This window comes from Schistocerca nitens, chromosome 6 (assembly GCF_023898315.1).
Source record: "Schistocerca nitens isolate TAMUIC-IGC-003100 chromosome 6, iqSchNite1.1, whole genome shotgun sequence".
In the NCBI taxonomy this organism is placed as follows: Eukaryota; Metazoa; Arthropoda; class Insecta; order Orthoptera; family Acrididae; genus Schistocerca; species Schistocerca nitens.
The window spans coordinates 470,548,289-470,567,429 of NC_064619.1; the positions used below are offsets into that span (position 1 = coordinate 470,548,289).

The 19,141-nt window shown below is 43.7% G+C and overlaps 1 protein-coding gene across 1 annotated transcript in view; it reads right to left on the reverse strand.

Moving 5' to 3' along the window:
- Positions 1-18,413, reverse strand: part of LOC126262833 (uncharacterized) — a 267,488-nt gene extending 249,075 nt beyond the window's left edge. The window contains exon 1 of the mRNA XM_049959686.1: positions 18,303-18,413. The gene's annotated coding sequence lies outside the window, so the exon portion shown is untranslated. The remainder of the gene's footprint in view (positions 1-18,302) is intronic.
- Positions 18,414-19,141: the final 728 nt, after the last annotated feature.

Below are 19,141 nucleotides of genomic sequence, written 5' to 3' on the forward strand. Positions count from 1 at the left end.
GTATCGGGACACCTGGCTGAAAATTACTTACAAGTTCCTGGTGCCCTCCATCGGTAACGGTGGAATTGAATATGGTGCTGGCCCACTCTTAGCCTTGATGCCACTCTCACAGGAATTATCTTCAATCATGTGCTGGAAAGTTTCTTGGGGAATGGCAGCCTATTCTTCAAAGACTGCTGCACTGAGGAGAGGTATCTATGTCTTTCGGTGAGGAATGGCATGAAGTCGGCGTTCCAAAACATCCCAGAGGTGTTCTATAGAACTCAGGTCAGGACTCTGTGCAGTCCAGTCCATTATAGGGATATTATTGTCTTGTAACCACTCCACCACAGGCCGTGCATTATGAGCAGGTGCTCGATCGTGTTGAAAGAGGCAATCGTCATCCCCGAATTGCTCTTCAACAGTGGGAAGCAAGAAGGTGCTTAAAACATTAATGTAGGCCTGTGCTGTGATAGTGCCACGCAAATCAAAAAGGGGTGCAAGTCCCCTCCTTGAAAAACACGACCACACCATAACACTACCGCCTCCAAATTTTACTGTTGGCACTACACACGCTGGCAGATGATGTTCACCGGGCATATGCCATACCCGCACCCTGCCATCAGATCAGCACATTGTGTACTGTGATTTGTCACTCCACACAATGTTTTTCCACTGTTCAATCATCCAACATTTATGCTCCTTACACCAAGCGAGGCGGCGTTTGGCATTTATCGGTGTGATGTGTGGCTTATGAGCAGCTGCTCAACCATGAAATCCAAGTTTTCTCACCTCCCACTTAACTGTCATAGTACTTGTAGTGGATCCTGATGCAGTTTGCAATTGCTGTGTGATGGTCTGGATAGATGTCTGCTTACTAAGCATTACGACCCTCTTCCACTGTTGGCGGTCTCCGTCAGTCAACCGACTAGGTCAGCCTGTACACTTTTGTGCTGTGCGTGTCGCTTCATGTTTCCACTTCACTATCATATCGGAAACAATGGACCTACAGATGTTTAGGAGAGTGGAAATCTCTCATACAGACATATGACACAAGTGACATCCAATCACCTGACCACATTCAAAGTCTGTGAGTTCCGCAGAGTGCCCCATTCTGCTCTCTCACGATGTCTAATGACTACTGAGGTTGCTGATATGGAGTAACTGGCAGTAGGTTGCAGCACAATGCACCTAATATGAAAAACATGTGTTTTTGGGGGTGTCCAGATACTTTTGATCACACAGTGCATCAGTGTAGAATCAAAAGAAATGCCTCCCATAGCTGAGAGTATTAAAATCCTAATGGTAAACAGCCGAAGCATTCTCAGCGAAGTGCCAGAGTTTGAAGCGCTCATGATGAGCAGTGAAGCTCGCATAATACTAGGTACAGAAAGCTGGTTACTACCTGAAACTGATATTGGTGAGATTCAGGAAAATTTAAGTGTATATCAAAAGAATGGGCAAATGGAAATGGAGGTGGTGTATGTCACAGCAGACAAGAAACTTAGACACACCGAGATTTGAATAGAAATTGAAGCTGCTTGTAAGGTTGTTTGGGCAAGACTCAGTATTAGGGGTGGGCATAAAATGACTACTGGATCCTCTTATCACCCACCAGACTCATCTCCTGATGTAACCGAAAACTTTAGAGGAAATCTCACTTCATTTGTAAGTAAATTCCCCAACCATATTTTAATCATCGGTGGAGAATATAGTCATTGATGGAGAATTTAATTATCCATCAATTAATTGGGAAGTGGTGGACATAGGAAGACATCCTGTGAAATGTTACTAAATAACTTCTCTAAAAACTATCTAGAACAAATAGTTAGGAACCCCACTCACAATGGAAATACATTGGATCTAATGGCAATGAATAGACCTGATCTCTCTGAGGATGGCCACATTGAAACTGGTATCACTGATCATGATACGGTTGTGGCAAAAATAACCAAAGTACAAAGGACAACTAAAATGAGCAGAAAAACATATACATTCAATAAACTAGATAAAAAAAATCAAGTGTCATATCTCAATGAGGAACTTGAAACTTTCAACACATGGCAGGAACATGTACAGGAACTATGGCTCAACTTTAAAAGAATTGTTGACCACACACTGGACAGATATGTACCCAGTATGACAGTTCATAATGGGAGGGAACCTCCATGGTATATAGTCACTGTAAGGAAACTTTTAAAGAAACAGAGATTACTGCATAATAGTTACAAAACTAAGTATAGTGCTATAGATAAAGAAATGCTGAATGAAACGTGTTTGGCTGTTAAGAAAGCAATGTGTGGTGGCTTCAGTGAGTACAGTAGCAGAATATTGTTAAACGATCTTTCACAAAAAAAAACTCCGGTCTTATGTAAAGGCTGTTAATAGCACCCAAGGTAATGTCCAGTCCCTAGCAAATGAGACGGGAACTGAAATTGAAAGTAGCAAAGCGAAAGCTTAAATAATTAATTCCATTTTCAAATGTTCCTTTACAAAGGAAAACCCAGGAGAATTGTCCCAATTTAATCCTCATACCACTGAAAAGATGAATGAAATAAGTAGTAGTGTCCACAGTGTTGAGAAACAGCTGAAATTATTAAAACTTAACAAAGCTCCAGGGACCGATGGAATCCCTTTCAGATTCCAGAATTTGTGACTGAGTTAGCCCCTCTTCAAACTATAATCTATTGCAGATCCCTCAAACAAAAAGCCATGCCCAGTTCTTGGAAAAAAGCACATGTCACTCCTGTCTACAAGAAGTAGAAGGAAGGGTAGTCACCTTGGCAGCTGCCCAGTACCAGCCTTTGAAGACTCACTGCTACAGTGCACAGAGGCTGGAGGACCATGTCCCATGAAATCTACACAGGCGTCGGCATTCTCCCTAGATTCCAGGGTAGAAAAACGGTAGTTGGTGCGCGTGGGGCAGGTGAGGGTATCACTCGGCAACACAATTGAAGAGGATATACAAGTTGGGGAAGGAGAAGACCATTTGTTTTTGTACGATTTCTTAGAGCCTTGATGGTTGGTAGATGAAGATTCAGACAGTTACTGTATGGAGGGACATAAAAAGTCTATGTGGCATTATTCCTTTAGTCCTTCCCGTCCTGCCGCTTGGGTAGCTGGTGATTTCACCAGCAGGGTGCCAAGATTTGTTGGCTGCTTGTGCAGTAGATGGGGATGCTACAGTGATACTAGGTGATTTTACAACTGCAGTGCTGAACTGCAGGTCACAAGTCTGGATGGCCATATTCTTCATGAACAAGGTGTAGCAAGAATGGTACTAGAAGTGCCAGATGATAAAATGCAGGGCTTTTAGGGTGAAGCAGTGTGGTCAACATTACAAAATACATATGGCTGTGTTTTGACAGGACACACAAATGTGGTCGCAACATACACTGGTAGCAAAACACTGGGTTTGAAATGTACGGTCGGACTGTAACAACTTCATAGTCTGCCTTTGATCTTCTATGGAAGCACTACTCAACTACACGTGAGAAAAAGAGTGCATGTAGGCACTAAGGTTGCATAAGCCTTTTTCATTACCTGATGGATCGCAGTGATGCCCTGATCAGAGAGGTAGGTAGGTGTGGATTTCTCTCTCGGTCAGACCATCAAGCAGCAAAGTGTAACGCAAACAATTCAGTGTTCAACGGACCTTTACATGAAATGGTTAGCTGTGGAGAAGTGAAGCTGTAAACAGCTGTTGAGCATGAAAATTACAATCTGTTTCCAGAAGCAAAGTCTCATTAGGTAAGCAAGAAAAGGATTTCACAGGGCTGAAATCGCATTACCACATTTCTGAATAATAAATGGATTAACCGTAGCAAGAAACTGACCTCCTTTGGTATGTGATGTGATGAGAAACTGAGATGCAGCTGGGAGAGTCTTTGAATCTTTAGTGCCATTCCATTTACGTTTAGTAAACGTAGACTGAGACTGTGATTGGCTCATTGTGAAAAAATCTCCCCTTGATTGTCATTGTCTCCAATGGTGCATTCCTCCCAACTAGGGGCCTCCCTCAGAGGAAGACTCACCCACTGTGACTGTTCACACCTCCTGAACTCCTTACAGTAGGACCAATTGGCAACTAGGAAGGTAACAGCTCAGGTAATCACCCATCCCCGGACCTGGCCTGAACCACAGGGTATATGCGAACGCTACCTGACAACCCAGGGCTGGGAATTAGGTGTTACACAGCCACTTGTTGTGCATCAAATATCGGCCTTCAAGAGCACACAGATAGGAAGGAGAAACAGAGAGAAACCTCAAACACCGAAGCAGAGGGGAGGAGATTAATAACAAAGAAGGAAAGAAAAACACATGAGAGACTGTTTCTCTGCTGGCCTATTGAAACTGTAACATGCATTCCAAAAAACATCCAAGACATGTTCCCCAAGGGAAGGGAAAAAGAATAACAGGAGGACAGACATGCAGCACAGAAAGGGAAGAGGTGCTGCAAAGGCTGGGGCCCCTCGTGGCCAAACATGAACTCACCAAAGAGTGGTGAGTCCCCTGGGGGCGAGACAGGGTTGTAGCCTTCCCCGAAGTTAGAATATTCTATCTGTACATTGAGGAAGCAGTAAATGAACCCAAGAAAAAATTTGAAAAAAGTTCAGGGGCAAGAAATAAAAAATTTTTGGTCTGCAAATGAAATTGCAATTTGTCACAAACAGCAAAGGACTTGGAAGAGCTGTTGAATGGAATGGACAGTGTCCTGGAAGAAGCATACAAGATCAACAACAAAAGCAAAACAAGGGTAATAGAATGTAGTCGAATTAAATCAGGTGATGTTAGGGGAATTAGATTAGGAAACAAGACAAAGTAGTAGATGAGTTTTGATATTTGGGCAATAAAATAACTGATGATTGCCAAAGCAGAGAGGATAAAAAATAGACTGACACTGGTAATAAATGCATTTCTGAAAAAGAGAAATTTGTTAACATTGAATATAGAGCTAAGTGTTAGGAAGTATTTTCTGAAGCTATTTGTCTAGAGTATAGCCATGTATTGAAATGAAAGGTGGACAATAAACAGTTGAGATAAGAAGAGAATAGAAGCTTTTGAAATGTGGTGCTACAGAATAATGCTGATGATTAGATGGGTAGATCACATAGGTAACGAAGAGGTACTGAAAACAATTGCAGAAAAAAGAAATTTGTGACACAACATGACTTAAAGGAGTCATGTTGAGAGGACACATTCCGAGACATGTAGGGATCACTAATTTAGTACTGGAGGGAAGTGTTGGTTGGTTGGTTTTGTGGAAGGAGACCAGACAGCGTGGTCATCGGTCTCATCGGATTAGGGAAGGATGGGGAAGGAAGTCGGCCGCGCCCTTTCAGAGGAACCATCCCGGCATTTGCCTGGAGTGATTTAGGGAAATCACGGAAAACCTAAATCAGGATGGCCGGACGCGGGATTGAACCGTCGTCCTCCCGAATGCGAGTCCAGTGTCTAACCACTGCGCCACCTCGCTCGGTATGGAGGGAAGTGTGGCAAGAGATGAACACAGTAAGCAGATTCATTCAACATACAAATATTACAGAACTGCTCTGAATTCAAATGGGAGCCCCTGGAGTGAAGAAAACATTCTATGAGAAGGTTTGGTGAGCCAGCATTTCCTTCAGATCGGAAAACAATCCTACTGCCACCAACATGCATCTTGTTTAAGGACTGCAAAAGTTACCCTTGGTCCATTTACGAATTGAAATGGTGGCTTCATGTTTGTAGACGTAAATGTAGGCTAAGGGTCCAGAGGAAGACAACTGAGCAGTCATTATGACTGAGACAATGTAAAAGAGTGTATATAGTGAACACTGTTGGGTGGTGAGGGTAACAACTATTAACCTGCAGACAGCTCATCCAGTCATTGCATACCAGAAATGCATTATGGTTTTCCGTTTTGATAAAATGGTACATTCTGGGGATGGCTACCTGTTTCGCTGTGCAGACACTACAATTCTCTGCTAGCTGAGAAAGTAGTTTCTGGCTATTAGAATATGTGAAAGTGTATCCTGTCATTACCAGTATCTTTAGAGGCACTAGTATTATGTATGAGTTTGGCACCATTCTACCCAATGATAACAGAGAGAACAATGTATCAATGGGCAATGGAGACATGGTAGTTCTTGGGCTGGGAGACAGATCTACCTGAATTATATGAATGCCGAATCACAAATACATATGACCTCCTGTGGGAATCTAAGAGAGTGAATATGGAAGAAATGGACAGGGACTGCAGATAGGTGATGCTCAATAGGAATGTGAATCGGCTGTGAGGCGTGCCGAGATAGTCTGCACAGTTGCAATAACACTGTGTCCCAAATGGCACAGTGGTTAACGCACCTGGTTGGTTGGTTTAAAAGAGAGCAGGGAGGAGGGAGGGGGGGGGGGGGGGCAAACTGCTAGGTCATCAGTCCCTAGTTGCAATTAAAATAATTCCACAAGGTTGGGAGTAAGATAAGTGAGGCATACAAAACACAACTGGAATAAAGGGGAAAACTGCAAGAATGAAAGAAGGGCAACGAACACTAAAATGGACAAATCGGACAAAAAACCACAGACACACACAAGAATCATGTAGAAGAGACCAAAAAAGAAAGCAGATTACCGTGGTTGGCTGACGATGAGAATAAAAAAGGGAAAGCCAGACACTCTACAACACATTAAGACCTCCACCCCAAAAGCACTACGGTGTAGGACATGGAGGGACAAAGGACATGTGCTAAAACTTAGACCAAATGATAAAACCCACCTTCACGAATAAAACTTAAAACTAAAGCTGCTGTTCAGGCATTGTCGCCCAACACCGAAGGTAGGGCGCTGGGAAAGTTAGAAGGCCACCGCCGCGGAGCGGCTAAAAGTGGGCAGTCCAGCAAGAGATGGATGACCATCATTTGTGAGCCACATTGAAACCGAGGCGGGTCCTCGTGACGGAGGATGTAACCATGCAGTAGCCACATATGGCCAATGCGGAGCCGGCAGAGGACAACTGATTCCCTGCGAGAGGACAGTGTGGAAGACTTCCACACATTCGTAGTCTCCTTAATGACACACAGTTTGCTGTGCGTATTGTTATGCCATTCCATCTCCCAAAGCTGAAAAACCCTGAGGCGTACAACAGAACACAGGGCAGTTTCGGTGATCCCCATCTCCACAAGCGGTTTGCGCATAGCCTGTTTAGCCAGCCTGTCTGCAAGTTCGTTGCCTGGGATTCTGATGTGTCCTGGGGTCCGCACAAAAACCACAGAACGACGGGACTGTTCCAGGGCTTAGATGGACACCTGAATGGACACTACCAAAGGATGATGAGGGTAACACTGGTTGATAGCTTGTAGGCTGCTCAAGGAGTCAGTACACAGGAGAAATGACTCGCCAGGGCACAAGCAGGTGTGCTCAAGAGCACAAGATATGGCCGCCAGCTCAGCAGTGAGAACACTGCAGCCATCTGGCAAGGATTGCTGTTCAATATGTCCTCCATGAACATACGCAAAGCCTACCTGAGCATCAGCCATCAAGTCGTCTGTGTAAACTACTTCATGGCCCCCGTATATGTCAAGGATCAAGAGGTAGTGACAGTGGAGAGCCACAGGGTTATCATAAGCCCCGATATGGGCCGCCAATGCAGGAGATGAACCGCCATGGCTGGGAAAAGGAGACCGTAATTCAGATGCACAGGAGAACTACGAATGTGTACAACATAATTGGTGAGCAGTTGTGCACATCTAACATTCAATGGAGGGACTCCAGCCTTCACCAGGACACTGGTCACCGGACTCGTTTTAAAAACTCCCATCACTAGGTGAATGCCATAGCGGTGCGTTGGGTTGAGTAAACGCAACACTGAGGGCACTGCCAAACCATAAACCAAACTCCCGTAGTCAAGGCGGGATTGAACAAGGGCTCTGTAGAGCTGCACCAGTGTAGAGCGATCTGCACCCCAGTCGGTGGTGTTCAGGCAGCGGAGGGCATTGAGGTGCTGCCAGCATTTCCGCCTAAGTTGACAAAGGTGAAGTAGCCAAGTCAATCGGGCATAGAAATCAGTCCTAAGAATCAATATGTCTCTATTACAGTAGTGGGTCGTCATTAAGGTAGGAGCAGTACAAAATGCAGAAGTCATCTGCATACAGAGAAGGTTAGACCGAAGGCCCGACAGCTGCTGCTAGACCATTAATAGCCACTAAAAATAGACAGACACTCAATACGGGGCCCTGCGGAACGCCATTCTCCTGAATATGTAGGGAACTATAGGAGGCACTGACTTGGACACTGAAAGTACGAAGCGACAGGAAGTTTTGGATAAAAATTGGGAGCGGGCCTCAGAGACCGCTCTCATACAATGTGGCAAGGGTAATACGAGGTGCGGCTAGAAAAAAACCGGACTGATGCTGGAAAAAACATTTATTTAAAATTATTTACAATTTCATGTTATCTCCTTCAATGTACTCTCCTCCTCGGTCTCTACACCGCTCCATACGAATTTTCCACTGTTCATAGCAATGCTGCAGATCATTTTCGGTAAGTCCATACATTACTTCCGTCGCTTTTTCTTTTACTGCTTCAACAGTCTCAAATCTAGTTCCTTTCAAAGCTGACTTGACTTTAGGGAAAGAAAAAAGTCACAGGGGGCCAAATCAGGTGAGTAGGGTGGATGATCTAAGATGGGAATGTTGTGTTTTGCCAAAAACGTCTTCACTGACAACGCACTGTGAGCTGGGGCATTGTCTTGGTGAAGGATCCATGACTTTTTTCTCCACAAATCGTTCCGTTTTCTCTGTACTCGCTCACGTAGGGTAGCCAGGACGCTAATGTAGTAATGCTGATTCACTGTTTGTCCCTCTGGTACCCAATCAATGTGCACAATCCCAATTTTTTCAATGTTTGCATCAGTTTTTGCTGACAATGGTCTGCCAGTGCGAGTGTCATCACTGGTGTCTTCGCGGCCATCTTTAAATCGTTTAAACCACTCAAACACTTGTTTTCGTGATAAACAATCATCGCCGTACACTTGTTGTAACATTACAAACGTTTCACTTGCAGATTTTCCTAGTTTGAAACAAAATTTGATGTTAACACGCTGTTCTTTCTGTACACTCAACATTTTCCGACGCACAGACAAAACGTCAACTACTTAAAACAGACGCCACGGGCAGACTGAGTGCAGGAGGCAGATGAAACTCGAGCAGTAGGCGGAGCGAGAGTCACGTGACAGGCAACGCGACTTTCAGCCTTATTGCATTCGTTTTATTGTTTCACCAGTACTAGTCCGGTTTTTTTCTAGCCACACCTCGTATGTCGCCAAGTCGTGTCGTATGCTTCACGTATGTCAAGAAAGACAGCAACCAGATGTTGACATCTGGAAAAGGCTGTTCGGATGGCAGACACGACGGACACAAGATTATCAGTGGTAGAGCAACCCTGGTGGAATCCGCCCTGATATGGAGCCAGTAGGCCACGTGACTCCAGCACGCAACCCAACTGCCGACATACTAAACGTTCCAGCAGCTTACAAAGAAAGTTGGTGAAGCTGTTGGGCCAGTAGCTAACCAGATCAAGCAGGTTTTGACCGAGTTTGAGCACTGGAATGATGATGCTCTCCCGCCATTGGGATGGAAAGATGCCATCACACCAGATCTGGTTGAAGATGATGAGGAGACGTCATTTGTAGTCAGACGACGTATGTTTAATCATCTGACTGTGGATCCAATCTGGCCCAGGAGCTGTGTCCGAGCAATGTACTAGGGCACTGAGGAGCTCCCACTCTGTTAATGGGGTGCTATAGGCTTCACTGTGGCGTGTAGTGAATGAGGACATTCCTTTCAATCAGCTGTTTGAGGGTGCGAAAGGCTGGGGAGTAGTTCTCTGATGCAGAGGCTTGAGCATAGTGCTCAGTAATCGTGATTGCGTCGGTAGATAACACACCATTGATGTTAATGCCAGGGACACCTGTTGGGCTCTGGTACCCAAAAAGACGTTTGATCTTCGTCCAGACTCAGGAAGGTGACGTATGCGCCTAATGGTCAACACGTACCTCTCCCAACACTCCTGTTTCTGTCAGTTTATAAGCTGGTGTACGCGAGCACATTGCCACTTAAAGGCTATTAGGTGATCTAGGGAAGGGTGCCGCTTACGTCGCTGTACAGCTCGCCAACGCTCTTTAACTGCCTCAAACACTTCCAGCTACCACCAAGGGACTGTCTTTCACTGGGGGCACACTAAAGAATGAGGGATCATTTTTTCCACTGCAGAAATGACCATTGTAGTGACCTGCTCAACGACACCATCGATGATTCAGCGGTGACAGCAGAGGTGAAGGCTTCCCAGTCTGCCTTGTTAAAGCTCATCTGGGTAGGCATCGATGGACATGACGCCAGGGGAGTGACAGGAAGATGGGGAAGTGGTCACAACCACACAGGTTATCATGTCCTCTCTAGTGGATAGATGGGAGAAGGCCAGGACTGCAAACCAAGAGATGAATGGCCGAATATGTGCCATGTGCCATACTGAAATATGTATTTAAGAGGTAGAGGTCAAGCTGTGACAGTAAATTTTCAACCTCCCTACCTCAGCCAGTAAGCATGGCGCCACCCAAGGGGTTATGCGCGTTAAAATCTCCCAAAAGTAGGAAAGGTTTAGGGAGTTGATCAATCAGTGTAGCCAATACGGTGAGGGGTACTGCACCATCTGGAGGAAATAAACATTGCAGACAGTTATTTCCCGTGTCAACCTTATCCTGACAGCCACAGCTTCAAAAAAGAGTTTGAAGGGGCACAGTTTCAATACATACTGAGTTTAGGACATAGATGCAAACTCCATCTGACACTATTATAATCGCTACAGCTCCTGTAATATCCCTTATAGCTGCAGAGGGTGGGGATCCGCATTGCCGGGAATCAGGTTCCCTGGAGGGCAATGCAGAAAGAAGGTGTAAAGCTTAACAGCTGCCATAGCTCAGCCAGGTGGTGGAAAAAACACTGCCGCAATTCCACTAGAGGATTACATGATCTTGAGCCTGGGAAGGCATGAAACACTCAATGGGGCAGTCTACAATTCAGTGTCACTTGCTGCCACCAGATGGGTACCTGTGCAATTGAAATCCATTGTGTCTGAGGGCCTAGTGAGATCTAGGTTCTCAGTGGACGCCAGAATCTCCACTTCACCCTCAGACACAGAGCTTGTAGGTATGGTGGTGTGGGTGCCACCGCAGTGCCTTGGTTATTGGGGTCTTTTCTTTTTAAGTTTATCTCACTGCTCCTTAGGTTTGTCCGGCTGGGAGGGCTTCGTGTGGGTGTCAGCTTTGCCATTGGTAGGAACCTGGGAAGGGAGTGACCAAAGGGATCCCTTCCTGGCGAGACGAGTTGAAGAAGACTTAGGCTTCTCCAGCTCTCATCCCCGATGCTTGGAGGGAGGGATGGGATGGGGGGCGGAGGATTGCTCCTAAAGTAGGTTGTGCATGAGCAACAGGGAGGGAAGTGCCCCCCACGATCAAGGGGGAAGGTGGTTTCTGACGGCTCTGAGAGCCAATGGTACGTGGCTGAACGGAAGATGGTAGAACCGTTGTCGTAGCAGCAGCGTAGGTTGAAATCATATACAAAGGATGGAGCCTCTCATATCTTCTCTTAGCCTCAGTGTAGGTCAGTTGGTCTAGGGTCTTGTATTTCATTATTTTTCTTTCTTTCTGGAGAATCCTGCAGTCTGGCGAGCAAGGCGAATGGTGCTCTCTGCAGTTGACACAGATGGGAGGCGGGGCACTGGGAGTATTCGGATCTGAAGGACGTCCACAATTCTGACAGGTGACGCTGGAAGTACAGCAGGAAGACATATGGCCGAACTTCTAGCACTTAAAGCACCACATCGGGGGAGGGATACTTGGCTTTACATCATAGCAGTAGACCATTACCTTGACCTTCTCGGGAAATGTGTCACCCTCTAAGGCCAAGATGAAGGCACCGGTGGCGACCCGATTATCCCTTGGACCCTGGTGGACATTCCAGGCGAAATGGACACCTCATCGCTCTAAATCGGCACGCAGCTCATCGTCAGACAGCAAAAGAAGGTCCCTGTGAAATATGATACCCTGGACCATATTTAAGCTCTTATGGGGCATGAAGGAAACAGAAATATCCCCAGCTTGTTACAGGAGAGTAGTGCCCGTGACTGGGCAGAGGATGCTGTTTTGATCAAGTCCGACCCTGACTGCATTTTGGACGAGCCCTCCACCTCCCAAAACTTGTCCTCTCAATGCTCCACGAAAAACTGAGGTTTCATTGACAAGAAAGATTCCCCATCAACTTTTGTACATACAAGGTACCGGCGTGAAAAAGCTTCGCTGCCATCCTTAGACTGGCATTCCTCACATGGAGTGGCCGGAAGGAGGGGGGGGGGGGCTTTGGGGTTGTATTTCTTAACATTGAAGTTAGTTCTTGACCGCTTAGAGACTGCTGGTGTTTGACCACCAGCAAGGGATGACGCACTACGCTTCATGGCATGACATCCGCCCTGATGCCACCCACTATGGTGTGGTTAGGTAGCTACAACCGAAAGTGTACATGGCGGCCCACCACAATGGACTTGCTACCATGCTGGATATCAGGCAAATGAGCTAAGAAGTCCATTATTATCGAAAGTGCAGAAAGCGATACTACACAGAGGATGGAGGAAAACGCACCCAGGAGGGTGACCTCATCCAACAGCTGGAGGATGAGCGGAATTGCAGATCCAAATCGACAAAGGATGCAAGAGGTCTCAGCGCATGATGGACACAATGCACCATGTAAGGTGCCCTTCCCCAATTGGCTCATTCCTTGGAAAAATTGATGTCAAACTCTACAGAGGACCATCACATAAAGGCCAAAACATGTGAGATACCTTTTAGCTGACTCTTACAACAGGCAGGAACACCTCGGGTCTAGGCTAACCCCCAGACCCGTAGGGGTAGGGTGGTGAGTGGGTGGGCGGGGTTAATGGACATGCCTAGTAAGCATGAGATCACAGGTTTGAATCCCGGCCCTGTACACATTTTCACTGATCACTGCTGATTCCGAGTAATTTTCCAATGCAACTGACACCTGTGATCTCCTCCCTTTCCTTTCTACCTAAGAAGAGTGTCTTAAGTGATCTAATACTTACCATCAAGGGTGGTGGGAAGGGCAAAAAGCCTCAATGGAGGATTTTCAATCCAATTACCATTTGGAGACCCATCCTAGGTCAAGTTTCAGGGGATCTGAACTTGTGAAGAGGGAAAATAATCTGAAATTCATGGTAGTCAGGAACCTGCGCATTGTGGAGACATAGTCAAAGAGTTTGTGATGCTGAAATAGCAAGTTTAAGATCCCAAACCCCACCTGAATACTGTCTACTTGGCCCATCTGGAAAGCCCTGGTGGCCAGTCTAGCCCCACAATGGTGAACTACGTCTAACAGTCGTGATGATGATGATGATGATGCAGAAAAAAATGAATACATGTAAGGAAAATAAAGTTGTACACAGTACCGGGAAAGATGAGGAAGAAAATATGACCACAATTACAACAGCAAATGATGCTAGTAAGTGCCCTTTTCTTGAGACTTATTTCATGTGAATTGCTAGCATAACAACATACAAATAACATGGGGGATTGGACGATCTGACAGTGATTGGATGTGATTTACATTCCCTTAAAGCTTCGTTCGGCTAACTGTCAGTCACCTGTCCATATGACTGCAAATGATTGGTACACATACCTGTACAGAGAGCCACAAGTGTTAAAGCGAGGCTTTCAGGACTTGGAGGTGTGCTGGCACTAGACAATCTGCAAAGTGAATTAACGACAAGGGTTGATGTGCCAGCCAGCCTGGAAGTGGTTTTTAGGCAGAGCCTCACATCCCACTAGGTGAATATCAATCCGGGGGGGGGGGGGGGGGGGGATGTGCCACAAGAAAGGCATTCTGCCACCCCTTAAATTAACCATGAAAAATACATTAATAAACATGCCAGTCCTGAGTCACCATGGGACAAAGGCTAAAGATAAGTGTCGATGACTAGTAAACATGAAATCTGGCATTTCTAAGAGTGGTACAACTGACCTGATACATAAAAGTTTATATTTCAATGCAATACAAAGAATATAATGTGGAACATCACTGAGTAGTCAGTAAAATTTTAAACCATATATTTAAATAATGGAAAAAAATTATTAGTAGTCTCAATGCACAAAAAAGGAGGAAGTGAAGACATAAGCAGGTTTTCACTAATTATAATAAAATCTGATCACATTGAAAATAAAACTAGACGAAGACATGGAGATGCTCTGTCCTCTCTTCTCTTTTTAACATAGCCCTGGAGAGAACAGTGAGGAAACTAGCTAGTTCTGGGATCCTCCAAAGAAGTTAAGGTATTAGCACAAACAGATAGTTCACATCAGAAAGAAAGAAATCTAGATTAGACAATTTTTTTGCGAGCCAGCATATGAAGCATACAAACTTTAGACTTAACAGCTGATGCTTGTCCATATCTGCAACTGTGAATACATTTCGTGTATTTCATAACGGCTGTAATCAATGCAGTGCATGTTCTTTCAGACACGCATTCAAGTCCGAAGGAACGTCGCTTCGTACTTGCGAAAAATACAGGCACTGCAATATCACCTGTTCATGCGCAAAAAGTTCATGGTTAACAGTCAATCACAGTAGTTGTTGTTGTTGTGGTCTTCAGTCCTGAGACTGGTTTGATGCAGCTCTCCATGCTACTCTATCCTATGCAAGCTTTTTCATCTCCCAGTACCTACTGCAGCCTACATCCTTCTGAATATGCTTGGTGTATTCATCTATTGGTCTCCCTTTACGATTTTTACCCTCCACACTGCCCTCCAATACTAAATGGGTGATCCCTTGATGCCTCAGAACATGTCCTACCAACCGATCCCTCCTCCTAGTCAAGTTGTGCCACAAACTTCTCTTCTCCCCAATCCTATTCAGTACCTCCTCATTAGTTATGTGATCTACCCATCTAACATTCAGCATTCTTCTGTAGCACCACATTTCGAAAGCTTCTATTCTCTTCTTGTCCAAACTATTTATCGTCCATGTTTCACTTCCATACATGGCTACACTCCATACAAATACTTTCAGAAACGACTTCCTGATACTTAAATCAATACTCGATGTTAACAAATTTCTCTTGTTCATAAACGCTTTCTTGCCATTGCCAGTCTACATTTTATATCCTCTCTACTTCAACCGTCATGAGTTATTTTGCTCCGCAAATAGCAAAACTCCTTTACTACTTTAAGTGTATCATTTCCTAATCTAATTCCCTCAGCATCACCAGACTTAATTCGACTACATTCCATTATCCTTGTTTTGCTTTTGTTGATGTTCATCTTATATCCTCCTTTCAAGACACTGTCCATTCCGTTCAACTGCTCTTCGAAGTCCTTTGCTGTCTCTGACAGAATTACAATGTCATCGGCAAACCTCAAAGTTTTTATTTCTTCTCCATGGATTTTATTTCCTAGTCCAATTTCTTCTTTTCTTTCCTTTATTGCTTGCTCAATATACAGATTGAATAACATAAGCGATAGGCTACAACCCTGTCTCACTCCCTTCCCAACCACTGCTTCCCTTTCATGCACCTCGATTCTTATAACTGTCATCTGGTTTCTGTACAAATTGTAAATAGCCTTTCGCTCCCTGTATTTTACCCCTGCCACCTTCAGAATTTGAAAGAGTGTATTCCAGTCAACACTGTCAAAAGCTTTCTCTAAGTCTACAAAAGCTAGAAACATAGGTTTGCCTTACCTTAATCTAGCTTCTAATATAAGTCGTAGGGTCAGTATTGCCTAACGTGTTCCAATATTTCTATGGAATACAAACTGATCTTCCCCAAGGTCGGCTTCTACTAGTTTTTTCATTCGTCTGTAAAGAATTCGCGTTAGTATTTTGCAGCTGTGACTTATTAAACTGATTGTTCGATAATTTTCACATCTGTCAACACCTGCTTTCTTTGGGATTGGAATTATTATATTCTTCTTGAAGTCTGAGGGAATTTCGCCTGTCTCATACATCTTGCTCACCAGATGGTAGAGTTTTGTCAGGACTGGCTCTCCCAAGGCTGTCAGTAGTTCTAATGGAATGTTTTTCTACTCCCGGGGCCTTGTTTCGACTCAGGTCATTCAGTGCTCTGTCAAACTCTTCACACAGTATCATATCTCCCATTTCATCTTCATCTACATCCTCTTCCATTTCCATAATATTGTCCTCAAGTACATCGCCCTTGTATAGACCCTCTCTATACTCCTTCCACCTTTCTGCCTTCCCTTCTTTGCTTAGAACTGGGTTGCCATCTGAGCTCTTGATATTCATACAAGTGGTTCTCTTCTGTCCAAAGGTCTCTTTAATTTTTCTGTAGGCAGTATCTATCTTACCCCTAGTGAGACAAGCCTCTACATCCTTACATCTGTCCTCTAGCCATCCCTGCTTATCCATTTTGCACTTCCTGTCAATCTCATTTTTGAGACGTTTGTATTCCTTTTTGCCTGCTTCATTTACTGCATTTTTATATTTTCTCCTTTCATCAATTAAATTCAATATTTCTTCTGTTACCCAAGGATTTCTATTAGCCCTCGTCTTTTTACCTACTTGATCGTCTGCTGCCTTCACTACTTCATCCCTCAGAGCTCAGTACCAATCATTAATCCTCTGCGGCTCTTCCTGCATCCTGTTGTACAAGGGTCAAATACAATAAGAATCATGGAAGATACATGGAAGATATTACTAAACATTGCTCATGGTATTATTGTCCAACAAACTAAGTTGACACTCTGTGCAACAGCTGATGGGAGTGACCATAAAGACATTTCCCATGTATGGTCGATCCCATCCAGCCACTGCTCTGAGTGTTAACTTAGTTTACATAAACAGTACCTACGCAAAGCTTGTAATCCTATCCTGCATCTCGTTAGATAACAATGGAGACTGAGCCCAGAATTCAGTGATTAGAAGAAAGATCAAATGACAAGAGAGTTTCGCATATTGACTGATGACAATCAGAAACATTGAGAGGGGGAGGGTCGCAGATAAAACAAGGTTGCTTAGTCCACCTCTCCAGCCAGCAGAATGAATGAGGAAGTCCACAGGTACAATGAACACTGAAGCTTATTAACATACACACAGCAGGTGACAATTCTGTTTTACAGATATTGTGCATATGGCCTTTCACTCAAGAGTTCTATATCTATGATATGTGTAGCAAAAACTGAAGGATGACAAACAGTCTTTGCTCACTAATATACCAATGATTACATGGAGTCAAATAATTTAAGTTTACAGCTTAAGTAAACAACAATTTACTAAATAGTTTTAAAGAAGTGAAAAAGTTGGGACTCATTTAAGAGATGCCATATTTATCTAGAACAATGTCAGCTTGTGTATTATGGTCTACTCTTCACTTGTGTGTTTCTTTTTATGCAGGCTGGACAATTCGGGATTACAAAAGTGATAAAAAGCTTTATCATGGAAACATACTAGAAAGAAAATTATAAATGTGGTTATAGACATAAAATGCAAATGATGTGAAAAAAATTGGAAAGTTGTATGTTCCATGTATTGAACTTCTAAATTGACTCTACAAATGAGCTTGTAGAAATGAATGTGTTCGTGTAGTGAAGTCAGTTCGTATGTATATAATACAATATGGAGCTGAACGATAGTCAATTACAGAAAATGAAAGAAAGCAATGTAATCTAATGTTATTTGTTTGATATAAATTTCTTGCAAAATTGTTTACACAATCGCTGTTCTGTCAGTGTCTATGGACTCATCAGTTCATACTACACTAACTATTTTATGAATGACACTTCTGCAAACCAATAGGTCTACTTACGTAGATCGCCCGCTTGACAGTAAAATAAAAAGCTTACCTAGAAACGGGCTTACACAAAATATGTTACAGATAGCGCACGTCGGACAACCAACTACGAGGGTACTCGCAAAAGGAGTGAAAAATAATATTTTTTATAAACATAGGGAGATTGCGTCTCCATAAACTTTCATGTAAAAACGCGAAGTAGATTAGTCAATGTATATGTAACAAAATGAAATTAAACCTTCCATCCACATCAGCTACTAACATAAGACTTCCTTTAAAACCTTTTATAAATGGTGATGATATAATCCACCTATGTGCCAAACACACAAAATGTGATAAAACTTCAAGTGTATCAAGACGTGTACATCTGTCACACCTCCTCAAACAGAAATTGTTAGTCTATCAGAATGACATGAAGATTCGTCAGTGAAATGAGAAATAATTATAAATTTTCAGCTGTATTATTAGCTTGTACTTACTAGTTGTCATTACTTTACACCATAGTCAATGCTTATCATAATTATACGAACATCATAAACAATCACCGACAATCCTACACGATACAAATTCAAATTCCTGTTCTAGTGCTCTCACACAAGACAAAAACGAAACGCGTTCGCAGTACCAACATAACTCGTCCCGAGGAGAAAAAAATTTCTCATCATTTTTAAATCTCAAAAGTATTGCAAAATATTGCTTCGTAGAACGAAACTTACTGTTTATTTTATACTGTCAAAAAATTCAAATAAAATAATTGAGATCCATAGCAGTAAAATGGGCTGTAAAACCAAAACCGGAAAAGGAGCTACAGATTCAAGGCAAGGTCACACTGGCCGACATGTCACGTCACATCAAATCAAAACATTCTGCGACGAATTTCAAATGGCAGCATTCAAGCTGCTCGTAAACTCATTGTCCCATCTCGTCAAAGTTTCTTGGTAAGAAAGTTCTGAAAGCGCCATCACCCGCGAACGACGAAAATAAACTTATTTTCGCCGCGCAAACTCTACATCTATACTCTGCGAAGTGCGAACCAGTGTGAACTGTGAAGTGCATGGCGGAGAGTACGTTTCACAGTATCGGTTATTAGGGCATTTTCCCGCCCCGTTCACGTATGGAGCGTGGGAAAAATAATTCCTTAAATGCCTCTGTACGTGCTGTAATGAACCTGGTCTTAACCGCACGATTCCTATGGCAGCGATACGTTGAGGAGGGGAGGAGGGAGTTGTGTGTAGAATATTCAGAGAGTCATCATTCAAAACCTGTTCTTGAAACGTTGTTAGTAGCCTTTCGTGGAATAGTTTTCAACTAACTTCAA